This window comes from Pipistrellus kuhlii, unplaced genomic scaffold (genome assembly GCF_014108245.1).
Source record: "Pipistrellus kuhlii isolate mPipKuh1 unplaced genomic scaffold, mPipKuh1.p scaffold_m20_p_12, whole genome shotgun sequence".
In the NCBI taxonomy this organism is placed as follows: domain Eukaryota; kingdom Metazoa; phylum Chordata; class Mammalia; order Chiroptera; family Vespertilionidae; genus Pipistrellus; species Pipistrellus kuhlii.
In genome coordinates, this window is record NW_023425427.1 from 39,354,731 (window position 1) to 39,365,662 (window position 10,932).

A 10,932-nucleotide genomic window follows, 5' to 3' on the forward strand; every position below is an offset into this window, starting at 1 on the left:
AGATCTCAACCCATCCTCCACGCCCCTGCCCAGTCCCTCCCACCGCCGCCTCCATCCCCTGTCTGCCAGAATCCCTGCTTGGGCTGCTGCCTGTTGCTGTTCCCATGCACTGATGGCACAGGCCCCCTTGCACCCACTGACTGAGCGAAATCATTAGGGCTGGAGCCAGCAGCGGGTGTAAGCGGGACGAGCACTATCAATGGGTGTGAGTTGTGGCTGCTGGTGACTCAATCGCCCCTTAGGAGCAGGGGGAGGTGGAGAAATCCTCAGGAGCAATCAGGGCTAGCAGCTGCTGCCTGCACTCACTGACAGCACCAGGCACTGGCAGTGGGTGCGAGCAATAGGTAGGACAATGTGGGAGCAAAGAATTGTCATCTCACCAGAATCTTGCCCTCATGACAGCCACTGGTACCCTGTCTTGGTCTGATGACCCCCCTCACCTGCTCCACCATCCTACAGTGGCCAAGGCCTGCCATGTTCTACACTCAGCCACATGCTGCTGTCACCAGCCATGTTCCACGCTCTGCCACCTGCTGCCAATGCCTGCCATTTTCCACACGCTTCTCCTGGTGGTCAGCACACATCATAGTACCAGTTATTTGGTTGTTCTGCCATTCAGTCTATTTGCATATTAGCCTACTTGCATATTAGCCTTTTATTATATAGGATGAGGATACCTATGAGTAAAATTGCAGGACTATATGGTACCTCTATATTTTTCATTTAGAGTAACTGTGAAATTGTTTTCCAAAGTGATGTACCATTTATATTCCCATAAACAAATGTATGAGGATTTCAATTTTTCCACATTCTCAAGAATACTTGTTATTGTCTGTCTTTTTCAATTACAACTATTTTAGTGGGGCTGTAATGGTATCTCAGTGTTGTTTTGATTTGCACTTCTCTAATGACTAATGATGTGAGCATCTTCTCATGTGCTTATTGGCCATTTGCATATCTTTTTGGAAAAATGTTTGTCAAAGTACTTCATCCATTTCCAGTAAGTTTTTAAGAAACAGTTAATAAAAATGAATATTCTTAAAATTTTATAATCGACTTTTAGTTTTTAGAACAGTATTAAGTTCATGGCATAATTTAGTGGAAGGTACACAGTTTTCCCATATTCCCCAAAACATGCATAGTCCCAATCAGAGCTGATGAAACTACATGGACACATCATTATCACACAAAGTCTATCATGTACATTAGGACTCACTCTTGGTGTCGCAGAGTCAATGAGTTTGGACAAATGTATAATGATACATATCCATCATTGTCATATCATATAGAGTAGTTTTATTGCCCTAAATATTCTTGGTGGTCAGTCTATGCATTCCTCCCTCACTCTAATCTTTAGCAACCATTGATATCTCTGTCTCTCTCTCTCTCTCTCTCTCTCTCTCTCTCTCTCTCTCTCTCTCTCTCTCTATCTCTCTATCTCTCTCTCTCTCTCTCTTTAATGTACATAGTTTTGCCTTTTCCAGAATGTCATAAAGTTCCTCTATATCTTTTCATAGTTTAAGAGTTCATTTCCCTTTGGCCACACACACACACACACACACACACAAAAAAAAAAAATGTCCTATTGTCTGGATGTACCACAGTTTGTTTATCCATTCAAATACTGAAGAACACCTTAGATGTTTCCATGTTTTGGCAATTATGAATAAAACTACTATAAACACATGTGGGCATACATTTTCAACTCCTTTGGGTAGATAACCAAAGATCATTATTGATGGATTATAGTATAGTAAGAGTATGTTTAGTTTTGTAAAAAAATTGTCAAACAATCTTCCTGAGAATCTGTACCAATTTCATTCCCACCACGATGAATGAAAGGTCCTGTTGCTCCACATCCTCATAAGCATTTGATATAACCAGTTTTCTGGATAGTGTATATTCTATAGGCATGTAGTGGTATCTATTTATTGCTTTTTTATTTATTAAGGTATTACACATGTGTCCGTATCCCCCGCATTGCTGCCCACAACCCTCCACTCATGCCATCACCCCCCTGCTGTCTGTGTCCATTGATTAGGCTTAAATGCATGCATATAAGTCCTTAAGTTTATCTCTTCCCCTTCCCTCCACCATTCCCCTACTTTCCCTCTGAGGTTTGGTAGTCTGATTGATGCTTCTCTGTGTCTGGATATGTTTTATCTATTTTTATTCATCAGTTTATGTTGTTCATTATATTCCACAAATGAGTGAGATCATATGATATTTATCTTTCTCTCACTGGCTTATTTCGCTTAGCATAATGCTCTCCAGGTTCCTCCATGCTGTTGCAAATGGTAAGAATCCTTTTTTTTTTTTTTTTTTTTTTTTTTTTTTTTTACCACAGAGTGTATAGATATTCCACAGTTTTCTAATCCACTCATCTGCTGATGGGCACTCAGGCTGTTTCCAAATCTTAGCTACTGTAAATTGTGCTGCTATGAACATAGGGGTGCATATATCCTTTCTGACTGGTGTTTCTAGTTTCTTGGGATATATTCCTAGAAGTGGGATCACTGGGTCAAATAGGAGTTCCATTTTCAGTTTTTTGAGGAAACTCCGTACTGTTCTCCACAGTGGCTGCACCAGTCTGCATTCCCACCAGCAGTGCACGAGGGTTCCTTTTTCTCCGCCTCGTCACCAGCACTTTTCGTTTGTTTATTTGTTGATGATAGCCATTCTGACAGGTCTTTATTGTTTTAATTGTACTTCCCTGATGACATATGTTGTGGAACATCTTTCTATATGCTTATTTTCCATCTACATATATTCTTTAGTAAGATAACTTTTAAGATTTGGGGCACATTTTAATAAGGTTTTTTTGTTTTGTTACTGTTGAGTTTTAAAAGTTACTTTGTATGTTTTGAGTAACAGCCTGCAATGGACTGACATTTTTCGTGTCACTGCAAAGGTCCTGGGTTGAGATCCTAACCCCTAATGCAGTGACATTAGGAGATGTAACCTTTGGGAGGTAATTGGTTCATGAGGGTGGAGTCCCTTATGAATCACATCAGTGCTCTTTTAAAAGGGAGTTTTCTCACTCTTCTTCTGCCATGTGAAGATACAATGAGAACTTGGCCTTCTGAAACCTGGAAGACATCCCTCCTCTTAGGCTTCCCAGCCACCAGAAGTTTGAGAAATAAATACTTGTTGTTTAAACCACCTAGACTTATTCTGTTATTGCAGTCTGAACTAAGATACAGCCCTTTATCTGAGGTGTCTTTTCCAAATATTTTAAGTTTGTGCTATTCTTTTATTCTTTTGACACTTTCATAGATAAAACATCTTCAATTTTAATGAAATCCAGCTTATCGGTTTTTTTTTCCATGGAGGGAATATTAAATATAGTTGTTTCGCTTACAGAGAAGGAACTGTTAGGACTGTAGGGCAATAGCATCCTAAACAGCCATCTGTAGGCTTCCTGCCACAGGAGACAAAGCATGTTGGACACCAGGATCAGACCATACAAGGAATGGGAACTGTCCTGAAGGCACCTGATCACACACCTGCATTCCATGTGCATTCTAAGCCCACAACTCAGTCCCTGGGCCCACAGACAAGTGACTGCATAGAAGGACGAGACTCCAGCTCCAGGAGGCTGCCATCATTGGCTCAATGCCTCCCTGTCTCTGTGCTGTGCAGCCCTTCCTTCTGGCTATTCCCATCCTCCACCTCCTTTCCTTAAATAAATTCCATTTTCTTTATTTACCATTTGAAATGGCTGTTTAACTTGCTCACATGCACCATCCACCATGCTCTCCTTTCACTTCTTAAACTTCCACAGGGTCTTGTAGCCTGCCTCCTTTTGGCACAGACCTGGCACAAACCCGTATATGGTTTATATAATGAGCACTTAGAAGGGAGAGAAAAAAAAAAAAGGAGTGGATGGGATTTGGGGTGTCATTTGAAATTTACCCTCGTGAGACTGGAAAGCTTCCAGGACCATGCTACTACAAAGCAACTCAGCGTTCAGATCCTTTGTCCTTTAAATAATGAAAAGAGAAATACTAATGATGCTTGTGAAGGCAGGTGAATGCCTGGAATCAGCTGTGGGGTGGTACAAGTTCACAGGCTATGGCACAATGTGAATTAGACCAGAAATGTTCAACCTTTCATCTCATGGCACACATAAAGTAATTACCAAAATTCTGTGGCACATCAAAAATATACATTAATCCTCACCCGAGGATATATTTCACTGATTTTTTTAAGAGAAAGTGGAAAAGAGGGAAAGACAGAGAAACAGCCATGTGAGAAAAAACACATCGATTGGTTGCCTCCTGTAGCACCCCAACCAGGGCCCAAGCTGGGGAGGAGCCTGCAACTAAGGTACATGCCCTTGACCAGAATTGAATCCGAGACCCTTCAGTCTGCTGATGGTCTATCCAGTGAGCCAAACCAACTATGCAAATATATATATTTTTTGATGATCTGACAAATAGGTACAATTTTGATTTCTTCACACTGGATGATTATCATTGTGTTGGCTGTTAGGTTTTTATTTGACAGTCTAAGGGAAAAGCGGTCAGTGCCTCTGACTAAAGTCAGTTATTGCACGTTTGTTTGTTTTTAAATTCTTGCAGCACGCCAGTTCAAAATCACTGGAATTGATAATATTTTTATGGAGTAATAAAGAGACTTACTACCTTAAGTCCACAGAAAATACATTTCCCTTTTTATATTTTATCATAGAAAATATGTATCTTTGAAAGTCTTATTGGTTTATAAATGTTTCAGCAATTAATCAGCAAAGAATTTCCCTTTACAGTAAAATACAGTCAAATAAAGTAAAAAGTAACATTCAGAACCAAGTCAATTTATCTTAGAAGTAGGCATTCCCAAAACAATTCTGTTATCTAAAATACTTCCTTTATACTACACAATATTTATTTTGCATGCTATTCTCTGGGATGGTCCTTCTGAACAGGATTAAAACAAATGAATCATGTCTTTTCCTGGCTCTCTGCAGAGCCGATCACACCATCCACAATAACCAATCTGTTTCTCTCAGCACCCAATTACACTTTGATGGAGATTAAGAGTCACACCCAAAATCTCTCTAAATAAGGGGCTGGATTTGTTCAAATAGGACCTCTTATTCATCCCCAAGAAAGAATATTGTGTTGAAGCCATGAAGTGATTACAGGGTACAAAATGGCCATGTTGGTTTTAGTCTTAGCCTTTAACTGTGCAGAGGCTTGGATCAAAAGCTCTAATTTATTCAAGAAGCAATACTGGGAAACCAGGGGTTAGCAACCCCCAGATGTTTGAATTCCAATTTTTCCAGTACCACATTCCTAAAATTTTGTTTCACATCTGCCCAAAAACAAACAAACAGATTTCGCCCTTTGTTTGTTTCTTAAGTTTTTGAGTAACAAATATAGGGTGTCCCAAAAATGTATACACACCATGCCTGTGTAGTCTACTACATTTTGAAAATGAATTGTATTTTAATAAAATCTGCCTGTATAATTATTCAAAGTGTGAATACCTGCATTGGGGATATAGAAAATGAAAAAGAAAACATCAAAAATAATATACATGCTCATTTTCCAGATGGCACTTTGACAGTGAAGGTAGAGGGTAAAAAATGCAGACCTGTAAAGATAGATCAGCATCTCTTTAGGGAATAGCAGCTTGTGAGAGAGACTGAGATTTGAGTCAGTATCAGGTACATAATGTTAATTTTGGAGGCATTGATGAGTAAACCCATCTTCATTAAGCCTCACTTTGAGAACAGATTCTGATGGAAAGGGAAGTGAGTGAGGTGGGTTCTCATGTCATCAATCCTTGGGCTCCCCTCTGGTTCCAATGCGACACATTTCTTCCTCATTAACCTTCGGCAGGTGGTCCATTTTCACCTCATTTTGAAACTAATTGAGCTGTATTCACTGAATTTCTAAGAAAACACTGCACTAAAATAAAAATAAAAACATTGAAAATTAGTTAATCTTATTTTACTATGAATAGATTATTATGATTTCTAGTATACAAACACTCCTGCTGATCTGAGTTCTTGTTTCATAACTGGAGGTACTTAACCCAATATTAGTGCATCACTTCAACTGGGCCATCACTTACACTCCATAGTTTGTTTTGACCATTCTCATTCTTGTCCATTTGCCATCCTCTCTACCACTCTTCATTTGACTAGCGCTGAATGAACAGGATTTATTGCTATTCAAGGAGAATTTTTACATCACCTCTGTAGATGGAACAATAGAGGTCCTGTATATAAAACGGGAAATTGTCTTACATGTAAGGTTAAAGGAATGAAATGTGAATCACAAGAGTTAATAGCTATATATGTGTGAGTGTGTGGTTTAATAATTCCAGGGGCATATATAATTAATTGTATTGCATCTTCAAGCATTTTGAGTCATCGAATAGAAACCTTTTTCACAATCTATTATTATTTAATTATATGATAATGATATTTCTCTTACCATAGTAACTATCATATTTATATTTAACATGTTATCTAAATGACTTAGGTAAGTAGACAGTTTAAAAAATAGGATAAACCAGTTCTGTGCAGTATATTAACTAGAGAATTCTATATTAGCTCTTATTTCTCTAAATGCTGCAATATCTTTAGGTTGCTTTTGTATCATGAAAGCAAGATTAACCTATATTCAACAAAGTTTAGAGTTGAGTAAAGTTCTCTCTAAGTTGATAAGCCACTCAGAGTTTATATGTAAGACAAGGTACACAGTAATTTTCCTTTAAAAATACTCTTTACTGGAAAAAAAATCCAATTTTAACCAAATTTATCAGCCTGTTTACTTGAAAAAACAATTTCCAATATGTTACAACTTTATAACTGAAATTTTTGTTTTAAAATCTCCCTTAAAAATACCTTAAAGTAAGGGTTTTGGAATTGTGGTCATTTTAATGTTTTTACCAAAAACAATCTCGGGGGGGGGGGGGGGGGAAACAACTTGCAGTAATGGCCTAATGATCCTGATGGAACCATTAATGACAAAACCTAATACTTTTTCTTTCCTGGCATTTGACAATCCTGAGCTTGTTTACTCTATTTCCTAACAGTACTTTCCAGTTATAAATGTTAATTGAACAAATACTTTGTTTGCAACATTATAATAAACAGTATTTTAATTCCATTATCCTCCATCCTCAACAATACTACAAAGTCTTAGCACTCCCTTCAACTTCAGCATCAGAAAGAGAGGATTTGGTAAGTATGGGGGATGGATGAAAACTTCCAGAGGAAGCATTCTAAGGTCATTAATTTAAAGCCTCTTAAAGAATAAAACTAAGAATAGAAAGTCCAAATAAATTTATAGTCTTTAAAAATCAAGACTTTTTACTTCTTGTGAAGGAGGGCAAGCTCTTTAAAATGAAACTTTGTGATGTTATAGCATCGTTGGTCAAATTCTTAAAATTCATTTACTAGTACTTTAAACTCGTGTCCAAAACAATTGTAACCACATGTCAGAAAATATGATTTGGTCAAGTTTTTTTTTTTCTATATTACATTGGAAAGTTACCCCCAAAACATACAAGTGCCTATTAAAAATTATATGAACTTTTAGGAATCCACCAAGACTTTTTCGTGGATGAATTAAATAATAATTTACTTATTATTAAATATCTAACATATAATGAAGAATAATAAAGTAAACTTCAACATACTTATAATCCAGCTAAAAATAGAACCTTGTCAATAAAACTGAAACCTGCTGAATTATGTTTCCAAACCACATTATTCTCTCAGCCTCTCAGATTACTAGCTACCTAATTAGTTCCTATAATTCTCAGGTTCTGTCTACACATATAGGTATTTCCAAGTAAGATATAGTATTGTTTAGTTGTTAGTACTATATATAAATAATATCATTATTTATGATAATTTTCCAATCTTTTTCAACTATATGTTTATGGAATTCATCAAATGATATGCATTTGTTTATGTATATCAATATGTATATAAACAGACTATTAAAATGCTAATGTATGCATCTGTACATTCTTGTGTGAGTATACATGAGAGTCAATCTAGCTTAGGGTAGAATTCCCCAAATTCCTCAGAGATTATCTCTTGCCCTCTTTATAATCCTTAGAACCCAAAATCTCAAGGTTTCTACTGTTCACATTTGATTCCTCTTAAGATTTTGAGAGATTTACCTTAAATTCTTTGACTCTCAACCATGACTTTACAAGAATGTTTACTGCATTTCTTTTAGCAATTGTTTGATAACCAGTTTGCACTGGAAAGGAGGTTTGAGATGCCTTCTCTGTCATGTTGCTGGAAAGAATGATATGAACATGAGGATGCATGAGGCTACAGCTAGTCTGACATTATGTCTTCTTTTCTTTCATCAACCCCATCTTCATGTCATTTTTTTTTTGTTTGTATTTTATTGATTTTTTTACAGAGAAAGGGAGAGGGATGAAAAGTTAGAAACATCAATGAGAGAGAAACATCGACCAGCTGCCTGCTACACACCCCCTACTGGGGATGTGCCTGAAACCAATGTACATGCCCTTGACCGGAATCAAACCTGAGACCTTTCAGTCCGCAGACTGACGCTCTATCCACTGAGCCAAACCGGTTTCGGCTCTTTTTTTTTTTTTTTTTAACTGAGGAATTGGATGTATACATCAAATAATTCTGGTAGAAGGGAAGAAAGTCATGGGAGTGCTGGGTGCTGTGTGAGACTTGTGTGTATCGTAGATATTATAATTGTGGCTGTGGTCAGAGTATCTTTCTCTGACCTTTAGCTGTGCCCCATTGCTATGTACTGGTCATAAGGTAAGACCAATTTAAAAATGTCTTCACTAAACCAATGTATATTATTTCCTGAGAGGCCTATGAATATATTATTTCTATTAATAAAATAATCCAAAAAACAATGCCAGGCACATTCAAATTATATATAATTATATATTTATATTGTGGTATATTTTCTTTTGGTAAAATAGCTAAGTTCTTTTGCAAAATAAAAACCTGCAAAAATTTTATTTCTACTTTTGCACTTTCTAATCATCTGACTTGAGTTATTGTAGAAATTATGAGGAATTTGCGCCTTAGTAGTTTCCACCTTGCTTGGTAAAGTTTAGTTCTGTGCTATGTTAGCAAACAAGGAAAATCCAAAATGTTTTAGTAGTCAAATTTGTGAAATATTCAAAATACTTGTATTTCCCAGGTTCAACGATTCAGTGATATGCTAATATAAACTGTTATTGTTTATAACATAGATTATACTTAAATATAGAAAATAGAATAAACTCTCCATTACACAACTACTTAACTAATGCACATATTTGAGATATTGAAATATAGGTTAATAGTGCTGGCAGAAATGTACTGATTATGCCTACTAAGCTAGCTCTAAAGTAGTATTAGAGAATACAGTAAGAGGTGCCCTGGGAATTGTGTGGGCACTTTCAGGAAAAAATATTAATATCTATTACCCGGATATAGTCACATGCCAAGTAATTAATTCAGCTTATTTCTCCTTTTTGATTTTCAAAGGAAGGCCTTTAAAGAAAAGAGGAAAGTGCTTAGTTCTTTTTCAGATTTTTAATAATGTTGTTTGTTGGAACCAAGCTCCCGTCTGCCTGGCCAGAGAGCAAGGCAGCTCCGTGAAAGCCTGCTCATGCATCTCAGGAGCACCAGCCTCAGGAGGGCGAGGGGCAGAGGCAGTGCCTCTGGGAGGTTATTTGTCTTCAAGACTGCAGATGCTTGTCCAGCCACGCTGAGGATTAAGCAGATGCCTTTACCATACAGGGACCCAGAAGCTTCCCTGTGTAGGGATTGCTCCCATATGGGCTTGTCCCAGGCACTCACAACACCCTTTCAAAGTGTTGGTGAGTAATAATTGAGTAATTAGCAGTGCCATAGATTTATGCTTTTAAAAAAATCTCACACATTTCAGTCATTGAGTCACCACAACAAAACTATAAAGGTACTTAATAGTCTCATTACATAGATGAGGAAAGGAAGCTCAGAAGAAAACAAAAACAAAAACAAAAAACCCATATAACAAAGCTTACGTATTCCAGCAGACTAACATGCCTTATTTTTCTCAAAATTCTGGGTAGTTTCTATAAGATGATTATTTCCAAACTTTATAGCTAAGATACTAGTAAAAAATTTTTTTTAAAGTTTAAAAAGAAACCACCAATACTTTTGTATTTCTTATTTGAGTCACAAATATGCCACTATATTAGGTTTTATATATTTTTATAAAATGACAGAAACAGCCACAACCGGTTTGGCTCAGTGGATAGAGCATTGGCCTGAGGACTCAGGGGTCCCAGGTTCGATTCTGGTCAAGGGCATGTAAGTTGGTTGCGGGCACATCCCTAGTGGGGGGTGTGCAAGAGGCAGCTGATCGATGTTTCTCTCTCATCGATGTTTCTAACTCTTTATCCCTCTCCCTTCCTCTCTGTAAAAAAATCAATAAAATATATATTTTAAAAACTGACAGAAACACCCCCAGCACCTAGTTCACCCAGCTTCCAGTGGAAGCTTCCAAAACACCTGCACCCAAAGGGCAGCAGAGACTGGTGGGCAGCCCCAGGGTCCACAGGACAGAAGGGGGTGGGCGGAGCCCAATACCAATCACTTCTGAGGACACGGCTTTGAGGGAGTGCATACACTTGATCTATCTCTTGGTCTACGTTTGATTTGATTTAATCATTACAGAATTAAATTTTTAAAAAACTCTACTATTCGTAAATATTTTCAGAAGGATTCGTTTCTCAGTGAAAGTTGGCAGCGTTGCATAGGATAAATCCTGGTGTTCAATGGCCTGATTGTAACATCTTGCCCTTACCTACTGTCTGGATCTGAGCGAATTATGTATCCTCTTTGCTCAGTTCTTATAAAATGGGATAAGATTTATATCTACATCAGGGAGCGGTGAGGATTAAATCAGCTAATATATATGCAAAGTGCTTAAA